Source organism: Salmo salar, unplaced genomic scaffold, assembly GCF_965601325.2.
Source record: "Salmo salar unplaced genomic scaffold, fSalSal1 ptg000467l, whole genome shotgun sequence".
NCBI classification, from domain to species: Eukaryota; Metazoa; Chordata; class Actinopteri; order Salmoniformes; family Salmonidae; genus Salmo; species Salmo salar.
In genome coordinates, this window is record NW_027675395.1 from 793,328 (window position 1) to 816,050 (window position 22,723).

Sequence of the window (22,723 nt, forward strand, 5' to 3'; positions counted from 1 at the left end):
AACCTGAGGTGATCATACTGTCATCTCTACAAACTAAAGCAGCTTTACCTGAGGTGATCATACTGTCATCTCTACAAACTACAGCAGCTTTACCTGAGGTGATCTGCTGTCCTCTCTTCAGACTACAGCAACTTTACCTGAGGTGATCATACTGTCATCTCTACAAACTACAGCAGCTTTACCTGAGGTGATCATACTGTCATCTCTACAAACTACAGCAGCTTTACCTGAGGTGATCATACTGTCATCTCTACAGACTACAGCAGCTTTACCGGAGGTGATCATACTGTCAACTCTACAAACTACAGCAGCTTTACCTGAGGTGTTCATACTGTCATCTCTACAAACTACAGCAGCTTTACCTGAGGTGATCATAATGTCATCTCTACAAACTACAGCAGCTTAACCTGAGGTGATCATACTGTCATCTCTACAGACTACAGCAGCTTAACCTGAGGTGATCATACTGTCATCTCTACAAACTACAGCAGCTTTACCTGAGGTGATCATACTGTCATCTCTACAAACTACAGCAGCTTTACCTGAGGTGATCTGCTGTCCTCTCTTCAGACTACAGCAACTTTACCTGAGGTGATCATACTGTCATCTCTACAAACTACAGCAGCTTTACCTGAGGTGATCATACTGTCATCACTACAAACTACAGCAGCTTAACCTGAGGTGATCATACTGTCATCTCGACAAACTACAGCAGCTTTACCTGAGGTGATCATACTGTCATCTCTACAAACTACACCAGCTTAACCTGAGGTGATCATACTGTCATCTCTACAAACTACAGCAGTTTTACCTGAGGTGATCATACTGTCATCTCTACAAACTACAGCAGCTTTACTTGAGGTGATCATACTGTCATCTCTACAGACTACAGCATCTTTACCTGAGGTGATCTGCTGTCATCTCTTCAGACTGCAGCAGCTTTACCTGAGGTGATCATACTGTCATCTCTACAAACTACAGCAGCTTTACCTGAGTTGATCATACTGTCATCTCTACAAACTACAGCAGCTTAACCTGAGGTGATCATACTGTCATCTCTACAGACTACAGCATCTTTACCTGAGGTGATCTGCTGTCATCTCTTCAGACTGCAGCAGCTTTACCTGAGGTGATCATACTGTCATCTCTACAAACTACAGCAGCTTTACCTGAGTTGATCATACTGTCATCTCTACAAACTACAGCAGCTTAACCTGAGGTGATCATACTGTCATCTCTACAAACTACAGCAGCTTTACCTGAGGTGATCATACTGTCATCTCTACAAACTACAGCAGCTTAACCTGAGGTGATCATACTGTCATCTCGACAGACTACAGCAGCTTCACCTGAGGTGATCATACTGTCATCTCTACAAACTACAGCAGCTTCACCTGAGGTGATCATACTGTCATCTCTACAAACTACAGCAGCTTTACCTAAGGTGATCATACTGTTATCTCTACAAACTACAGCAGCTTAACCTGAGGTGATCATACTGTCATCTCTACAGACTACAGCAGCTTTACCTGAGGTGATCATACTGTCATCTCTACAAACTACAGCAGTTTTACCTGAGGTGTTCATACTGTCATCTCTACAAACTACAGCAGCTTTACCTGAGGTGATCATAATGTCATCTCTACAGACTACAGCATCTTTACCTGAGGTGATCTGCTGTCATCTCTTCAGACTACAGCAGCTTTACCTGAGGTGATCATACTGTCATCTCTACAAACTACAGCAGCTTTACCTTAGGTGATCATACTGTCATCTCTACAAACTACAGTAGCTTCACCTGAGGTGATCACACTGTCATCTCTACAGACTACAGCAGCTTTCCCGGAGGTGATCATACTGTCATCTCTACAGACTACAGCAGCTTCACCTGAGGTGATCATACTGTCATCTCTACAAACTACAGCAGCTTCACCTGAGGTGATCATACTGTCATCTCTACAGACTACAGCAGCTTTACCTGAGGTGATCATACTGTCATCTCTACAAACTACAGCAGCTTCACCTGAGGTGATCATACTGTCATCTCTACAGACTACAGCAGCTTTACCTGAGGTGATCATACTGTCATCTCTACAAACTAAAGCAGCTTTACCTGAGGTGATCATACTGTCATCTCTACAACCTACAGCAGCTTAACCTGAGGTGATCTGCTGTCCTCTCTTCAGACTACAGCAACTTTACTTGAGGTGATCATACTGTCATCTCTACAAACTACAGCAGCTTTACCTGAGGTGATCATACTGTCATCTCTACAAACTACAGCAGCTTTACCTGAGGTGATCATACTGTCATCTCTACAAACTACAGCAGCTTCACCTGAGGTGATCATACTGTCATCTCTACAGACTACAGCAGCTTTACCTGAGGTGATCATACTGTCATCTCTACAAACTAAAGCAGCTTTACCTGAGGTGATCATACTGTCATCTCTACAACCTACAGCAGCTTAACCTGAGGTGATCATACTGTCATCTCTACAAACTAAAGCAGCTTTACCTGAGGTGATCATACTGTCATCTCTACAAACTACAGCAGCTTTACCTGAGGTGATCTGCTGTCCTCTCTTCAGACTACAGCAACTTTACTTGAGGTGATCATACTGTCATCTCTACAAACTACAGCAGCTTTACCTGAGGTGATCATACTGTCATCTCTACAAACTACAGCAGCTTTACCTGAGGTGATCATACTGTCATCTCTACAAAATACTGCAGCTTAACCTGAGGTGATCATACTGTCATCTCGACAGACTACAGCAGCTTCACCTGAGGTGATCATACTGTCATCTCTACAAACTACAGCAGCTTCACCTGAGGTGATCATACTGTCATCTCTACAAACTACAGCAGCTTTACCTAAGGTGATCATACTGTTATCTCTACAAACTACAGCAGCTTAACCTGAGGTGATCATACTGTCATCTCTACAGACTACAGCAGCTTTACCTGAGGTGATCATACTGTCATCTCTACAAACTACAGCAGTTTTACCTGAGGTGTTCATACTGTCATCTCTACAAACTACAGCAGCTTTACCTGAGGTGATCATAATGTCATCTCTACAGACTACAGCATCTTTACCTGAGGTGATCTGCTGTCATCTCTTCAGACTACAGCAGCTTTACCTGAGGTGATCATACTGTCATCTCTACAAACTACAGCAGCTTTACCTGAGGTGATCATACTGTCATCTCTACAGACTACAGCAGCTTTCCCGGAGTTGATCATACTGTCATCTCTACAGACTACAGCAGCTTCACCTGAGGTGATCATACTGTCATCTCTACAAACTACAGCAGCTTCACCTGAGGTGATCATACTGTCATCTCTACAGACTACAGCAGCTTTACCTGAGGTGATCATACTGTCATCTCTACAAACTACAGCAGCTTCACCTGAGGTGATCATACTGTCATTTCTACAGACTACAGCAGCTTTACCTGAGGTGATCATACTGTCATCTCTACAAACTAAAGCAGCTTTACCTGAGGTGATCATACTGTCATCTCTACAACCTACAGCAGCTTAACCTGAGGTGATCATACTGTCATCTCTACAAACTAAAGCAGCTTTACCTGAGGTGATCATACTGTCATCTCTACAAACTACAGCAGCTTTACCTGAGGTGATCTGCTGTCCTCTCTTCAGACTACAGCAACTTTACTTGAGGTGATCATACTGTCATCTCTACAAACTACAGCAGCTTTACCTGAGGTGATCATACTGTCATCACTACAAACTACAGCAGCTTTACCTGAGGTGATCATACTGTCATCTCTACAAACTACAGCAGCTTCACCTGAGGTGATCATACTGTCATCTCTACAGACTACAGCAGCTTTACCTGAGGTGATCATACTGTCATCTCTACAAACTAAAGCAGCTTTACCTGAGGTGATCATACTGTCATCTCTACAACCTACAGCAGCTTAACCTGAGGTGATCATACTGTCATCTCTACAAACTAAAGCAGCTTTACCTGAGGTGATCATACTGTCATCTCTACAAACTACAGCAGCTTTACCTGAGGTGATCTGCTGTCCTCTCTTCAGACTACAGCAACTTTACTTGAGGTGATCATACTGTCATCTCTACAAACTACAGCAGCTTTACCTGAGGTGATCATACTGTCATCTCTACAAACTACATCAGCTTTACCTGAGGTGATCATACTGTCATCTCTACAGACTACAGCAGCTTTACCGGAGGTGATCATACTGTCATCTCTACAAACTACAGCAGCTTTACCTGAGGTGTTCATACTGTCATCTCTACAAACTACAGCAGCTTTACCTGAGGTGATCATACTGTCATCTCTACAAACTACAGCAGCTTAACCTGACGTGATCATAGTGTCATCTCTACAAACTACAGCAGCTTTACCTGAGGTGATCATACTGTCATCTCTACAAACTACAGCAGCTTTACTTGAGGTGATCATACTGTCATCTCTACAGACTACAGCATCTTTACCTGAGGTGATCTGCTGTCATCTCTTCAGAATGCAGCAGCTTTACCTGAGGTGATCATACTGTCATCTCTACAAACTACAGCAGCTTTACCGGAGGTGATCATACTGTCATCTCTACAAACTACAGCAGCTTAACCTGAGGTGATCATACTGTCATCTCTACAGACTACAGCAGCTTCACCTGAGGTGATCATACTGTCATCTCTACAAACTACAGCAGCTTCACCTGAGGTGATCATACTGTCATCTCTACAAACTACAGCAGCTTTACCTAAGGTGATCATACTGTTATCTCTACAAACTACAGCAGCTTAACCTGAGGTGATCATACTGTCATCTCTACAGACTACAGCAGCTTTACCTGAGGTGATCATACTGTCATCTCTACAAACTACAGCAGTTTTACCTGAGGTGATCATACTGTCATCTCTATAGACTACAGCATCTTTACCTGAGGTGATCTGCTGTCATCTCTTCAGACTACAGCAGCTTTACCTGAGGTTATCACACTGTCATCTCTACAAACTACAGCAGCTCTACCTGACGTGATCACACTGTCATCTCTACAGACTACAGCAGCTTTACCTGAGGTGATCATACTGTCATCTCTACAAACTACAGCAGCTTTACCTGAGGTGATCTGCTGTTCTCTCTTCAGACTACAGCAACTTTACCTGAGGTGATCATACTGTCATCTCTACAAACTACAGCAGCTTTACCTGAGGTGATCATACTGTCATCTCTACAAACTACAGCAGCTTAACCTGAGGTGATCATACAGTCATCTCTACAAACTACAGCAGCTTTACCTGAGGTGATCATACTGTCATCTCTACAAACTACAGCAGCTTAACCTGAGGTGATCATACTGTCATCTCTACAAACAACAGCAGCTTTACCTGAGGTGATCATACTGTCATCTCTACAACCTACAGCAGCTTAACCTGAGGTGATCATACTGTCATCTCTACAAACTAAAGCAGCTTTACCTGAGGTGATCATACTGTCATCTCTACAAACTACAGCAGCTTTACCTGAGGTGATCTGCTGTCCTCTCTTCAGACTACAGCAACTTTACCTGAGGGGATCATACTGTCATCTCTACAAACTACAGCAGCTTTACCTGAGGTGATCATACTGTCATCTCTACAAACTACAGCAGCTTTACCTGAGGTGATCATACTGTCATCTCTACAGACTACAGCAGCTTTACCGGAGGTGATCATACTGTCAACTCTACAAACTACAGCAGCTTTACCTGAGGTGTTCATACTGTCATCTCTACAAACTACAGCAGCTTTACCTGAGGTGATCATAATGTCATCTCTACAAACTACAGCAGCTTAACCTGAGGTGATCATACTGTCATCTCTACAGACTACAGCAGCTTAACCTGAGGTGATCATACTGTCATCTCTACAAACTACAGCAGCTTTACCTGAGGTGATCATACTGTCATCTCTACAAACTACAGCAGCTTTACCTGAGGTGATCATACTGTCATCTCTACAAACTACAGCAGCTTTACCTGAGGTGATCTGCTGTCCTCTCTTCAGACTACAGCAACTTTACTTGAGGTGATCATACTGTCATCTCTACAAACTACAGCAGCTTTACCTGAGGTGATCATACTGTCATCACTACAAACTACAGCAGCTTAACCTGAGGTGATCATACTGTCATCTCTACAAACTACAGCAGCTTTACCTGAGGTGATCATACTGTCATCTCTACAAACTACACCAGCTTAACCTGAGGTGATCATACTGTCATCTCTACAAACTACAGCAGTTTTACCTGAGGTGATCATACTGTCATCTCTACAAACTACAGCAGCTTTACTTGAGGTGATCATACTGTCATCTCTACAGACTACAGCATCTTTACCTGAGGTGATCTGCTGTCATCTCTTCAGACTGCAGCAGCTTTACCTGAGGTGATCATACTGTCATCTCTACAAACTACAGCAGCTTTACCTGAGTTGATCATACTGTCATCTCTACAAACTACAGCAGCTTAACCTGAGGTGATCATACTGTCATCTCTACAGACTACAGCATCTTTACCTGAGGTGATCTGCTGTCATCTCTTCAGACTGCAGCAGCTTTACCTGAGGTGATCATACTGTCATCTCTACAAACTACAGCAGCTTTACCTGAGTTGATCATACTGTCATCTCTACAAACTACAGCAGCTTAACCTGAGGTGATCATACTGTCATCTCTACAAACTACAGCAGCTTTACCTGAGGTGATCATACTGTCATCTCTACAAACTACAGCAGCTTTACTTGAGGTGATCATACTGTCACCTCTACAGACTACAGCATCTTTACCTGAGGTGATCTGCTGTCATCTCTTCAGACTGCAGCAGCTTTACCTGAGGTGATCATACTGTCATCTCTACAAACTACAGCAGCTTTACCTGAGGTGATCATACTGTCATCTCTACAAACTACAGCAGCTTAACCTGAGGTGATCATACTGTCATCTCGACAGACTACAGCAGCTTCACCTGAGGTGATCATACTGTCATCTCTACAAACTACAGCAGCTTCACCTGAGGTGATCATACTGTCATCTCTACAAACTACAGCAGCTTTACCTAAGGTGATCATACTGTTATCTCTACAAACTACAGCAGCTTAACCTGAGGTGATCATACTGTCATCTCTACAGACTACAGCAGCTTTACCTGAGGTGATCATACTGTCATCTCTACAAACTACAGCAGTTTTACCTGAGGTGTTCATACTGTCATCTCTACAAACTACAGCAGCTTTACCTGAGGTGATCATAATGTCATCTCTACAGACTACAGCATCTTTACCTGAGGTGATCTGCTGTCATCTCTTCAGACTACAGCAGCTTTACCTGAGGTGATCATACTGTCATCTCTACAAACTACAGCAGCTTTACCTTAGGTGATCATACTGTCATCTCTACAAACTACAGTAGCTTCACCTGAGGTGATCACACTGTCATCTCTACAGACTACAGCAGCTTTCCCGGAGGTGATCATACTGTCATCTCTACAGACTACAGCAGCTTCACCTGAGGTGATCATACTGTCATCTCTACAAACTACAGCAGCTTCACCTGAGGTGATCATACTGTCATCTCTACAGACTACAGCAGCTTTACCTGAGGTGATCACACTGTCATCTCTACAAACTACAGCAGCTCTACCTGACGTGATCACACTGTCATCTCTACAGACTACAGCAGCTTTACCTGAGGTGATCATACTGTCATCTCTACAAACTACAGCAGCTTTACCTGAGGTGATCTGCTGTCCTCTCTTCAGACTACAGCAACTTTACCTGAGGTGATCATACTGTCATCTCTACAAACTACAGCAGCTTTACCTGAGGTGATCATACTGTCATCTCTACAAACTACAGCAGCTTAACCTGAGGTGATCATACAGTCATCTCTACAAACTACAGCAGCTTTACCTGAGGTGATCATACTGTCATCTCTACAAACTACAGCAGCTTAACCTGAGGTGATCATACTGTCATCTCTACAAACAACAGCAGCTTTACCTGAGGTGATCATACTGTCATCTCTACAACCTACAGCAGCTTAACCTGAGGTGATCATACTGTCATCTCTACAAACTAAAGCAGCTTTACCTGAGGTGATCATACTGTCATCTCTACAAACTACAGCAGCTTTACCTGAGGTGATCTGCTGTCCTCTCTTCAGACTACAGCAACTTTACCTGAGGTGATCATACTGTCATCTCTACAAACTACAGCAGCTTTACCTGAGGTGATCATACTGTCATCTCTACAAACTACAGCAGCTTTACCTGAGGTGATCATACTGTCATCTCTACAGACTACAGCAGCTTTACCGGAGGTGATCATACTGTCAACTCTACAAACTACAGCAGCTTTACCTGAGGTGTTCATACTGTCATCTCTACAAACTACAGCAGCTTTACCTGAGGTGATCATAATGTCATCTCTACAAACTACAGCAGCTTAACCTGAGGTGATCATACTGTCATCTCTACAGACTACAGCAGCTTAACCTGAGGTGATCATACTGTCATCTCTACAAACTACAGCAGCTTTACCTGAGGTGATCATACTGTCATCTCTACAAACTACAGCAGCTTTACCTGAGGTGATCATACTGTCATCTCTACAAACTACAGCAGCTTTACCTGAGGTGATCTGCTGTCCTCTCTTCAGACTACAGCAACTTTACTTGAGGTGATCATACTGTCATCTCTACAAACTACAGCAGCTTTACCTGAGGTGATCATACTGTCATCACTACAAACTACAGCAGCTTAACCTGAGGTGATCATACTGTCATCTCTACAAACTACAGCAGCTTTACCTGAGGTGATCATACTGTCATCTCTACAAACTACAGCAGCTTTACCTGAGGTGATCATACTGTCATCTCTACAAACTACAGCAGCTTAACCTGAGGTGATCATACTGTCATCTCGACAGACTACAGCAGCTTCACCTGAGGTGATCATACTGTCATCTCTACAAACTACAGCAGCTTCACCTGAGGTGATCATACTGTCATCTCTACAAACTACAGCAGCTTTACCTAAGGTGATCATACTGTTATCTCTACAAACTACAGCAGCTTAACCTGAGGTGATCATACTGTCATCTCTACAGACTACAGCAGCTTTACCTGAGGTGATCATACTGTCATCTCTACAAACTACAGCAGTTTTACCTGAGGTGTTCATACTGTCATCTCTACAAACTACAGCAGCTTTACCTGAGGTGATCATAATGTCATCTCTACAGACTACAGCATCTTTACCTGAGGTGATCTGCTGTCATCTCTTCAGACTACAGCAGCTTTACCTGAGGTGATCATACTGTCATCTCTACAAACTACAGCAGCTTTACCTTAGGTGATCATACTGTCATCTCTACAAACTACAGTAGCTTCACCTGAGGTGATCACACTGTCATCTCTACAGACTACAGCAGCTTTCCCGGAGGTGATCATACTGTCATCTCTACAGACTACAGCAGCTTCACCTGAGGTGATCATACTGTCATCTCTACAAACTACAGCAGCTTCACCTGAGGTGATCATACTGTCATCTCTACAGACTACAGCAGCTTTACCTGAGGTGATCATACTGTCATCTCTACAAACTACAGCAGCTTCACCTGAGGTGATCATACTGTCATCTCTACAGACTACAGCAGCTTTACCTGAGGTGATCATACTGTCATCTCTACAAACTAAAGCAGCTTTACCTGAGGTGATCATACTGTCATCTCTACAACCTACAGCAGCTTAACCTGAGGTGATCTGCTGTCCTCTCTTCAGACTACAGCAACTTTACTTGAGGTGATCATACTGTCATCTCTACAAACTACAGCAGCTTTACCTGAGGTGATCATACTGTCATCTCTACAAACTACAGCAGCTTTACCTGAGGTGATCATACTGTCATCTCTACAAACTACAGCAGCTTCACCTGAGGTGATCATACTGTCATCTCTACAGACTACAGCAGCTTTACCTGAGGTGATCATACTGTCATCTCTACAAACTAAAGCAGCTTTACCTGAGGTGATCATACTGTCATCTCTACAACCTACAGCAGCTTAACCTGAGGTGATCATACTGTCATCTCTACAAACTAAAGCAGCTTTACCTGAGGTGATCATACTGTCATCTCTACAAACTACAGCAGCTTTACCTGAGGTGATCTGCTGTCCTCTCTTCAGACTACAGCAACTTTACTTGAGGTGATCATACTGTCATCTCTACAAACTACAGCAGCTTTACCTGAGGTGATCATACTGTCATCTCTACAAACTACAGCAGCTTTACCTGAGGTGATCATACTGTCATCTCTACAAAATACTGCAGCTTAACCTGAGGTGATCATACTGTCATCTCGACAGACTACAGCAGCTTCACCTGAGGTGATCATACTGTCATCTCTACAAACTACAGCAGCTTCACCTGAGGTGATCATACTGTCATCTCTACAAACTACAGCAGCTTTACCTAAGGTGATCATACTGTTATCTCTACAAACTACAGCAGCTTAACCTGATGTGATCATACTGTCATCTCTACAGACTACAGCAGCTTTACCTGAGGTGATCATACTGTCATCTCTACAAACTACAGCAGTTTTACCTGAGGTGTTCATACTGTCATCTCTACAAACTACAGCAGCTTTACCTGAGGTGATCATAATGTCATCTCTACAGACTACAGCATCTTTACCTGAGGTGATCTGCTGTCATCTCTTCAGACTACAGCAGCTTTACCTGAGGTGATCATACTGTCATCTCTACAAACTAAAGCAGCTTTACCTGAGGTGATCATACTGTCATCTCTACAACCTACAGCAGCTTAACCTGAGGTGATCATACTGTCATCTCTACAAACTAAAGCAGCTTTACCTGAGGTGATCATACTGTCATCTCTACAAACTACAGCAGCTTTACCTGAGGTGATCTGCTGTCCTCTCTTCAGACTACAGCAACTTTACTTGAGGTGATCATACTGTCATCTCTACAAACTACAGCAGCTTTACCTGAGGTGATCATACTGTCATCACTACAAACTACAGCAGCTTTACCTGAGGTGATCATACTGTCATCTCTACAAACTACAGCAGCTTCACCTGAGGTGATCATACTGTCATCTCTACAGACTACAGCAGCTTTACCTGAGGTGATCATACTGTCATCTCTACAAACTAAAGCAGCTTTACCTGAGGTGATCATACTGTCATCTCTACAACCTACAGCAGCTTTACCTGAGGTGATCATACTGTCATCTCTACAACCTACAGCAGCTTAACCTGAGGTGATCATACTGTCATCTCTACAAACTAAAGCAGCTTTACCTGAGGTGATCATACTGTCATCTCTACAAACTACAGCAGCTTTACCTGAGGTGATCTGCTGTCCTCTCTTCAGACTACAGCAACTTTACTTGAGGTGATCATACTGTCATCTCTACAAACTACAGCAGCTTTACCTGAGGTGATCATACTGTCATCTCTACAAACTACAGCAGCTTTACCTGAGGTGATCATACTGTCATCTCTACAAACTACAGCAGCTTCACCTGAGGTGATCATACTGTCATCTCTACAGACTACAGCAGCTTTACCTGAGGTGATCATACTGTCATCTCTACAAACTAAAGCAGCTTTACCTGAGGTGATCATACTGTCATCTCTACAACCTACAGCAGCTTAACCTGAGGTGATCATACTGTCATCTCTACAAACTAAAGCAGCTTTACCTGAGGTGATCATACTGTCATCTCTACAAACTACAGCAGCTTTACCTGAGGTGATCTGCTGTCCTCTCTTCAGACTACAGCAACTTTACTTGAGGTGATCATACTGTCATCTCTACAAACTACAGCAGCTTTACCTGAGGTGATCATACTGTCATCTCTACAAACTACAGCAGCTTTACCTGAGGTGATCATACTGTCATCTCTACAAAATACTGCAGCTTAACCTGAGGTGATCATACTGTCATCTCGACAGACTACAGCAGCTTCACCTGAGGTGATCATACTGTCATCTCTACAAACTACAGCAGCTTCACCTGAGGTGATCATACTGTCATCTCTACAAACTACAGCAGCTTTACCTAAGGTGATCATACTGTTATCTCTACAAACTACAGCAGCTTAACCTGAGGTGATCATACTGTCATCTCTACAGACTACAGCAGCTTTACCTGAGGTGATCATACTGTCATCTCTACAAACTACAGCAGTTTTACCTGAGGTGTTCATACTGTCATCTCTACAAACTACAGCAGCTTTACCTGAGGTGATCATAATGTCATCTCTACAGACTACAGCATCTTTACCTGAGGTGATCTGCTGTCATCTCTTCAGACTACAGCAGCTTTACCTGAGGTGATCATACTGTCATCTCTACAAACTACAGCAGCTTTACCTGAGGTGATCATACTGTCATCTCTACAAACTACAGTAGCTTCACCTGAGGTGATCACACTGTCATCTCTACAGACTACAGCAGCTTTCCCGGAGGTGATCATACTGTCATCTCTACAGACTACAGCAGCTTCACCTGAGGTGATCATACTGTCATCTCTACAAACTACAGCAGCTTCACCTGAGGTGATCATACTGTCATCTCTACAGACTACAGCAGCTTTACCTGAGGTGATCATACTGTCATCTCTACAAACTACAGCAGCTTCACCTGAGGTGATCATACTGTCATTTCTACAGACTACAGCAGCTTTACCTGAGGTGATCATACTGTCATCTCTACAAACTAAAGCAGCTTTACCTGAGGTGATCATACTGTCATCTCTACAACCTACAGCAGCTTAACCTGAGGTGATCATACTGTCATCTCTACAAACTAAAGCAGCTTTACCTGAGGTGATCATACTGTCATCTCTACAAACTACAGCAGCTTTACCTGAGGTGATCTGCTGTCCTCTCTTCAGACTACAGCAACTTTACTTGAGGTGATCATACTGTCATCTCTACAAACTACAGCAGCTTTACCTGAGGTGATCATACTGTCATCACTACAAACTACAGCAGCTTTACCTGAGGTGATCATACTGTCATCTCTACAAACTACAGCAGCTTCACCTGAGGTGATCATACTGTCATCTCTACAGACTACAGCAGCTTTACCTGAGGTGATCATACTGTCATCTCTACAAACTAAAGCAGCTTTACCTGAGGTGATCATACTGTCATCTCTACAACCTACAGCAGCTTAACCTGAGGTGATCATACTGTCATCTCTACAAACTAAAGCAGCTTTACCTGAGGTGATCATACTGTCATCTCTACAAACTACAGCAGCTTTACCTGAGGTGATCTGCTGTCCTCTCTTCAGACTACAGCAACTTTACTTGAGGTGATCATACTGTCATCTCTACAAACTACAGCAGCTTTACCTGAGGTGATCATACTGTCATCTCTACAAACTACAGCAGCTTTACCTGAGGTGATCATACTGTCATCTCTACAAAATACTGCAGCTTAACCTGAGGTGATCATACTGTCATCTCGACAGACTACAGCAGCTTCACCTGAGGTGATCATACTGTCATCTCTACAAACTACAGCAGCTTCACCTGAGGTGATCATACTGTCATCTCTACAAACTACAGCAGCTTTACCTAAGGTGATCATACTGTTATCTCTACAAACTACAGCAGCTTAACCTGAGGTGATCATACTGTCATCTCTACAGACTACAGCAGCTTTACCTGAGGTGATCATACTGTCATCTCTACAAACTACAGCAGTTTTACCTGAGGTGTTCATACTGTCATCTCTACAAACTACAGCAGCTTTACCTGAGGTGATCATAATGTCATCTCTACAGACTACAGCATCTTTACCTGAGGTGATCTGCTGTCATCTCTTCAGACTACAGCAGCTTTACCTGAGGTGATCATACTGTCATCTCTACAAACTAAAGCAGCTTTACCTGAGGTGATCATACTGTCATCTCTACAACCTACAGCAGCTTAACCTGAGGTGATCATACTGTCATCTCTACAAACTAAAGCAGCTTTACCTGAGGTGATCATACTGTCATCTCTACAAACTACAGCAGCTTTACCTGAGGTGATCTGCTGTCCTCTCTTCAGACTACAGCAACTTTACTTGAGGTGATCATACTGTCATCTTTACAAACTACAGCAGCTTTACCTGAGGTGATCATACTGTCATCACTACAAACTACAGCAGCTTTACCTGAGGTGATCATACTGTCATCTCTACAAACTACAGCAGCTTCACCTGAGGTGATCATACTGTCATCTCTACAGACTACAGCAGCTTTACCTGAGGTGATCATACTGTCATCTCTACAAACTAAAGCAGCTTTACCTGAGGTGATCATACTGTCATCTCTACAACCTACAGCAGCTTTACCTGAGGTGATCATACTGTCATCTCTACAACCTACAGCAGCTTAACCTGAGGTGATCATACTGTCATCTCTACAAACTAAAGCAGCTTTACCTGAGGTGATCATACTGTCATCTCTACAAACTACAGCAGCTTTACCTGAGGTGATCTGCTGTCCTCTCTTCAGACTACAGCAACTTTACTTGAGGTGATCATACTGTCATCTCTACAAACTACAGCAGCTTTACCTGAGGTGATCATACTGTCATCTCTACAAACTACAGCAGCTTTACCTGAGGTGATCATACTGTCATCTCTACAAACTACAGCAGCTTCACCTGAGGTGATCATACTGTCATCTCTACAGACTACAGCAGCTTTACCTGAGGTGATCATACTGTCATCTCTACAAACTAAAGCAGCTTTACCTGAGGTGATCATACTGTCATCTCTACAACCTACAGCAGCTTAACCTGAGGTGATCATACTGTCATCTCTACAAACTAAAGCAGCTTTACCTGAGGTGATCATACTGTCATCTCTACAACCTACAGCAGCTTAACCTGAGGTGATCATACTGTCATCTCTACAAACTAAAGCAGCTTTACCTGAGGTGATCATACTGTCATCTCTACAAACTACAGCAGCTTTACCTGAGGTGATCTGCTGTCCTCTCTTCAGACTACAGCAACTTTACTTGAGGTGATCATACTGTCATCTCTACAAACTACAGCAGCTTTACCTGAGGTGATCATACTGTCATCTCTACAAACTACAGCAGCTTTACCTGAGGTGATCATACTGTCATCTCTACAAACTACAGCAGCTTCACCTGAGGTGATCATACTGTCATCTCTACAGACTACAGCAGCTTTACCTGAGGTGATCATACTGTCATCTCTACAAACTAAAGCAGCTTTACCTGAGGTGATCATACTGTCATCTCTACAACCTACAGCAGCTTAACCTGAGGTGATCATACTGTCATCTCTACAAACTAAAGCAGCTTTACCTGAGGTGATCATACTGTCATCTCTACAAACTACAGCAGCTTTACCTGAGGTGATCTGCTGTCCTCTCTTCAGACTACAGCAACTTTACTTGAGGTGATCATACTGTCATCTCTACAAACTACAGCAGCTTTACCTGAGGTGATCATACTGTCATCTCTACAAACTACAGCAGCTTTACCTGAGGTGATCATACTGTCATCTCTACAAAATACTGCAGCTTAACCTGAGGTGATCATACTGTCATCTCGACAGACTACAGCAGCTTCACCTGAGGTGATCATACTGTCATCTCTACAAACTACAGCAGCTTCACCTGAGGTGATCATACTGTCATCTCTACAAACTACAGCAGCTTTACCTAAGGTGATCATACTGTTATCTCTACAAACTACAGCAGCTTAACCTGAGGTGATCATACTGTCATCTCTACAGACTACAGCAGCTTTACCTGAGGTGATCATACTGTCATCTCTACAAACTACAGCAGTTTTACCTGAGGTGTTCATACTGTCATCTCTACAAACTACAGCAGCTTTACCTGAGGTGATCATAATGTCATCTCTACAGACTACAGCATCTTTACCTGAGGTGATCTGCTGTCATCTCTTCAGACTACAGCAGCTTTACCTGAGGTGATCATACTGTCATCTCTACAAACTACAGCAGCTTTACCTGAGGTGATCATACTGTCATCTCTACAAACTACAGTAGCTTCACCTGAGGTGATCATACTGTCATCTCTACAAACTACAGCAGTTTTACCTGAGGTGTTCATACTGTCATCTCTACAAACTACAGCAGCTTTACCTGAGGTGATCATAATGTCATCTCTACAGACTACAGCATCTTTACCTGAGGTGATCTGCTGTCATCTCTTCAGACTACAGCAGCTTTACCTGAGGTGATCATACTGTCATCTCTACAAACTACAGCAGCTTTACCTTAGGTGATCATACTGTCATCTCTACAAACTACAGTAGCTTCACCTGAGGTGATCACACTGTCATCTCTACAGACTACAGCAGCTTTCCCGGAGGTGATCATACTGTCATCTCTACAGACTACAGCAGCTTCACCTGAGGTGATCATACTGTCATCTCTACAAACTACAGCAGCTTCACCTGAGGTGATCATACTGTCATCTCTACAGACTACAGCAGCTTTACCTGAGGTGATCACACTGTCATCTCTACAAACTACAGCAGCTCTACCTGACGTGATCACACTGTCATCTCTACAGACTACAGCAGCTTTACCTGAGGTGATCATACTGTCATCTCTACAAACTACAGCAGCTTTACCTGAGGTGATCTGCTGTCCTCTCTTCAGACTACAGCAACTTTACCTGAGGTGATCATACTGTCATCTCTACAAACTACAGCAGCTTTACCTGAGGTGATCATACTGTCATCTCTACAAACTACAGCAGCTTAACCTGAGGTGATCATACAGTCATCTCTACAAACTACAGCAGCTTTACCTGAGGTGATCATACTGTCATCTCTACAAACTACAGCAGCTTAACCTGAGGTGATCATACTGTCATCTCTACAAACAACAGCAGCTTTACCTGAGGTGATCATACTGTCATCTCTACAACCTACAGCAGCTTAACCTGAGGTGATCATACTGTCATCTCTACAAACTAAAGCAGCTTTACCTGAGGTGATCATACTGTCATCTCTACAAACTACAGCAGCTTTACCTGAGGTGATCTGCTGTCCTCTCTTCAGACTACAGCAACTTTACCTGAGGTGATCATACTGTCATCTCTACAAACTACAGCAGCTTTACCTGAGGTGATCATACTGTCATCTCTACAAACTACAGCAGCTTTACCTGAGGTGATCATACTGTCATCTCTACAGACTACAGCAGCTTTACCGGAGGTGATCATACTGTCAACTCTACAAACTACAGCAGCTTTACCTGAGGTGTTCATACTGTCATCTCTACAAACTACAGCAGCTTTACCTGAGGTGATCATAATGTCATCTCTACAAACTACAGCAGCTTAACCTGAGGTGATCATACTGTCATCTCTACAGACTACAGCAGCTTAACCTGAGGTGATCATACTGTCATCTCTACAAACTACAGCAGCTTTACCTGAGGTGATCATACTGTCATCTCTACAAACTACAGCAGCTTTACCTGAGGTGATCATACTGTCATCTCTACAAACTACAGCAGCTTTACCTGAGGTGATCTGCTGTCCTCTCTTCAGACTACAGCAACTTTACTTGAGGTGATCATACTGTCATCTCTACAAACTACAGCAGCTTTACCTGAGGTGATCATACTGTCATCACTACAAACTACAGCAGCTTAACCTGAGGTGATCATACTGTCATCTCTACAAACTACAGCAGCTTTACCTGAGGTGATCATACTGTCATCTCTACAAACTACAGCAGCTTTACCTGAGGTGATCATACTGTCATCTCTACAAACTACAGCAGCTTAACCTGAGGTGATCATACTGTCATCTCGACAGACTACAGCAGCTTCACCTGAGGTGATCATACTGTCATCTCTACAAACTACAGCAGCTTCACCTGAGGTGATCATACTGTCATCTCTACAAACTACAGCAGCTTTACCTAAGGTGATCATACTGTTATCTCTACAAACTACAGCAGCTTAACCTGAGGTGATCATACTGTCATCTCTACAGACTACAGCAGCTTTACCTGAGGTGATCATACTGTCATCTCTACAAACTACAGCAGTTTTACCTGAGGTGTTCATACTGTCATCTCTACAAACTACAGCAGCTTTACCTGAGGTGATCATAATGTCATCTCTACAGACTACAGCATCTTTACCTGAGGTGATCTGCTGTCATCTCTTCAGACTACAGCAGCTTTACCTGAGGTGATCATACTGTCATCTCTACAAACTACAGCAGCTTTACCTTAGGTGATCATACTGTCATCTCTACAAACTACAGTAGCTTCACCTGAGGTGATCACACTGTCATCTCTACAGACTACAGCAGCTTTCCCGGAGGTGATCATACTGTCATCTCTACAGACTACAGCAGCTTCACCTGAGGTGATCATACTGTCATCTCTACAAACTACAGCAGCTTCACCTGAGGTGATCATACTGTCATCTCTACAGACTACAGCAGCTTTACCTGAGGTGATCATACTGTCATCTCTACAAACTACAGCAGCTTCACCTGAGGTGATCATACTGTCATCTCTACAGACTACAGCAGCTTTACCTGAGGTGATCATACTGTCATCTCTACAAACTAAAGCAGCTTTACCTGAGGTGATCATACTGTCATCTCTACAACCTACAGCAGCTTAACCTGAGGTGATCTGCTGTCCTCTCTTCAGACTACAGCAACTTTACTTGAGGTGATCATACTGTCATCTCTACAAACTACAGCAGCTTTACCTGAGGTGATCATACTGTCATCTCTACAAACTACAGCAGCTTTACCTGAGGTGATCATACTGTCATCTCTACAAACTACAGCAGCTTCACCTGAGGTGATCATACTGTCATCTCTACAGACTACAGCAGCTTTACCTGAGGTGATCATACTGTCATCTCTACAAACTAAAGCAGCTTTACCTGAGGTGATCATACTGTCATCTCTACAACCTACAGCAGCTTAACCTGAGGTGATCATACTGTCATCTCTACAAACTAAAGCAGCTTTACCTGAGGTGATCATACTGTCATCTCTACAAACTACAGCAGCTTTACCTGAGGTGATCTGCTGTCCTCTCTTCAGACTACAGCAACTTTACTTGAGGTGATCATACTGTCATCTCTACAAACTACAGCAGCTTTACCTGAGGTGATCATACTGTCATCTCTACAAACTACAGCAGCTTTACCTGAGGTGATCATACTGTCATCTCTACAAAATACTGCAGCTTAACCTGAGGTGATCATACTGTCATCTCGACAGACTACAGCAGCTTCACCTGAGGTGATCATACTGTCATCTCTACAAACTACAGCAGCTTCACCTGAGGTGATCATACTGTCATCTCTACAAACTACAGCAGCTTTACCTAAGGTGATCATACTGTTATCTCTACAAACTACAGCAGCTTAACCTGATGTGATCATACTGTCATCTCTACAGACTACAGCAGCTTTACCTGAGGTGATCATACTGTCATCTCTACAAACTACAGCAGTTTTACCTGAGGTGTTCATACTGTCATCTCTACAAACTACAGCAGCTTTACCTGAGGTGATCATAATGTCATCTCTACAGACTACAGCATCTTTACCTGAGGTGATCTGCTGTCATCTCTTCAGACTACAGCAGCTTTACCTGAGGTGATCATACTGTCATCTCTACAAACTAAAGCAGCTTTACCTGAGGTGATCATACTGTCATCTCTACAACCTACAGCAGCTTAACCTGAGGTGATCATACTGTCATCTCTACAAACTAAAGCAGCTTTACCTGAGGTGATCATACTGTCATCTCTACAAACTACAGCAGCTTTACCTGAGGTGATCTGCTGTCCTCTCTTCAGACTACAGCAACTTTACTTGAGGTGATCATACTGTCATCTCTACAAACTACAGCAGCTTTACCTGAGGTGATCATACTGTCATCACTACAAACTACAGCAGCTTTACCTGAGGTGATCATACTGTCATCTCTACAAACTACAGCAGCTTCACCTGAGGTGATCATACTGTCATCTCTACAGACTACAGCAGCTTTACCTGAGGTGATCATACTGTCATCTCTACAAACTAAAGCAGCTTTACCTGAGGTGATCATACTGTCATCTCTACAACCTACAGCAGCTTTACCTGAGGTGATCATACTGTCATCTCTACAACCTACAGCAGCTTAACCTGAGGTGATCATACTGTCATCTCTACAAACTAAAGCAGCTTTACCTGAGGTGATCATACTGTCATCTCTACAAACTACAGCAGCTTTACCTGAGGTGATCTGCTGTCCTCTCTTCAGACTACAGCAACTTTACTTGAGGTGATCATACTGTCATCTCTACAAACTACAGCAGCTTTACCTGAGGTGATCATACTGTCATCTCTACAAACTACAGCAGCTTTACCTGAGGTGATCATACTGTCATCTCTACAAACTACAGCAGCTTCACCTGAGGTGATCATACTGTCATCTCTACAGACTACAGCAGCTTTACCTGAGGTGATCATACTGTCATCTCTACAAACTAAAGCAGCTTTACCTGAGGTGATCATACTGTCATCTCTACAACCTACAGCAGCTTAACCTGAGGTGATCATACTGTCATCTCTACAAACTAAAGCAGCTTTACCTGAGGTGATCATACTGTCATCTCTACAAACTACAGCAGCTTTACCTGAGGTGATCTGCTGTCCTCTCTTCAGACTACAGCAACTTTACTTGAGGTGATCATACTGTCATCTCTACAAACTACAGCAGCTTTACCTGAGGTGATCATACTGTCATCTCTACAAACTACAGCAGCTTTACCTGAGGTGATCATACTGTCATCTCTACAAAATACTGCAGCTTAACCTGAGGTGATCATACTGTCATCTCGACAGACTACAGCAGCTTCACCTGAGGTGATCATACTGTCATCTCTACAAACTACAGCAGCTTCACCTGAGGTGATCATACTGTCATCTCTACAAACTACAGCAGCTTTACCTAAGGTGATCATACTGTTATCTCTACAAACTACAGCAGCTTAACCTGAGGTGATCATACTGTCATCTCTACAGACTACAGCAGCTTTACCTGAGGTGATCATACTGTCATCTCTACAAACTACAGCAGTTTTACCTGAGGTGTTCATACTGTCATCTCTACAAACTACAGCAGCTTTACCTGAGGTGATCATAATGTCATCTCTACAGACTACAGCATCTTTACCTGAGGTGATCTGCTGTCATCTCTTCAGACTACAGCAGCTTTACCTGAGGTGATCATACTGTCATCTCTACAAACTACAGCAGCTTTACCTGAGGTGATCATACTGTCATCTCTACAAACTACAGTAGCTTCACCTGAGGTGATCACACTGTCATCTCTACAGACTACAGCAGCTTTCCCGGAGGTGATCATACTGTCATCTCTACAGACTACAGCAGCTTCACCTGAGGTGATCATACTGTCATCTCTACAAACTACAGCAGCTTCACCTGAGGTGATCATACTGTCATCTCTACAGACTACAGCAGCTTTACCTGAGGTGATCATACTGTCATCTCTACAAACTACAGCAGCTTCACCTGAGGTGATCATACTGTCATTTCTACAGACTACAGCAGCTTTACCTGAGGTGATCATACTGTCATCTCTACAAACTAAAGCAGCTTTACCTGAGGTGATCATACTGTCATCTCTACAACCTACAGCAGCTTAACCTGAGGTGATCATACTGTCATCTCTACAAACTAAAGCAGCTTTACCTGAGGTGATCATACTGTCATCTCTACAAACTACAGCAGCTTTACCTGAGGTGATCTGCTGTCCTCTCTTCAGACTACAGCAACTTTACTTGAGGTGATCATACTGTCATCTCTACAAACTACAGCAGCTTTACCTGAGGTGATCATACTGTCATCACTACAAACTACAGCAGCTTTACCTGAGGTGATCATACTGTCATCTCTACAAACTACAGCAGCTTCACCTGAGGTGATCATACTGTCATCTCTACAGACTACAGCAGCTTTACCTGAGGTGATCATACTGTCATCTCTACAAACTAAAGCAGCTTTACCTGAGGTGATCATACTGTCATCTCTACAACCTACAGCAGCTTAACCTGAGGTGATCATACTGTCATCTCTACAAACTAAAGCAGCTTTACCTGAGGTGATCATACTGTCATCTCTACAAACTACAGCAGCTTTACCTGAGGTGATCTGCTGTCCTCTCTTCAGACTACAGCAACTTTACTTGAGGTGATCATACTGTCATCTCTACAAACTACAGCAGCTTTACCTGAGGTGATCATACTGTCATCTCTACAAACTACAGCAGCTTTACCTGAGGTGATCATACTGTCATCTCTACAAAATACTGCAGCTTAACCTGAGGTGATCATACTGTCATCTCGACAGACTACAGCAGCTTCACCTGAGGTGATCATACTGTCATCTCTACAAACTACAGCAGCTTCACCTGAGGTGATCATACTGTCATCTCTACAAACTACAGCAGCTTTACCTAAGGTGATCATACTGTTATCTCTACAAACTACAGCAGCTTAACCTGAGGTGATCATACTGTCATCTCTACAGACTACAGCAGCTTTACCTGAGGTGATCATACTGTCATCTCTACAAACTACAGCAGTTTTACCT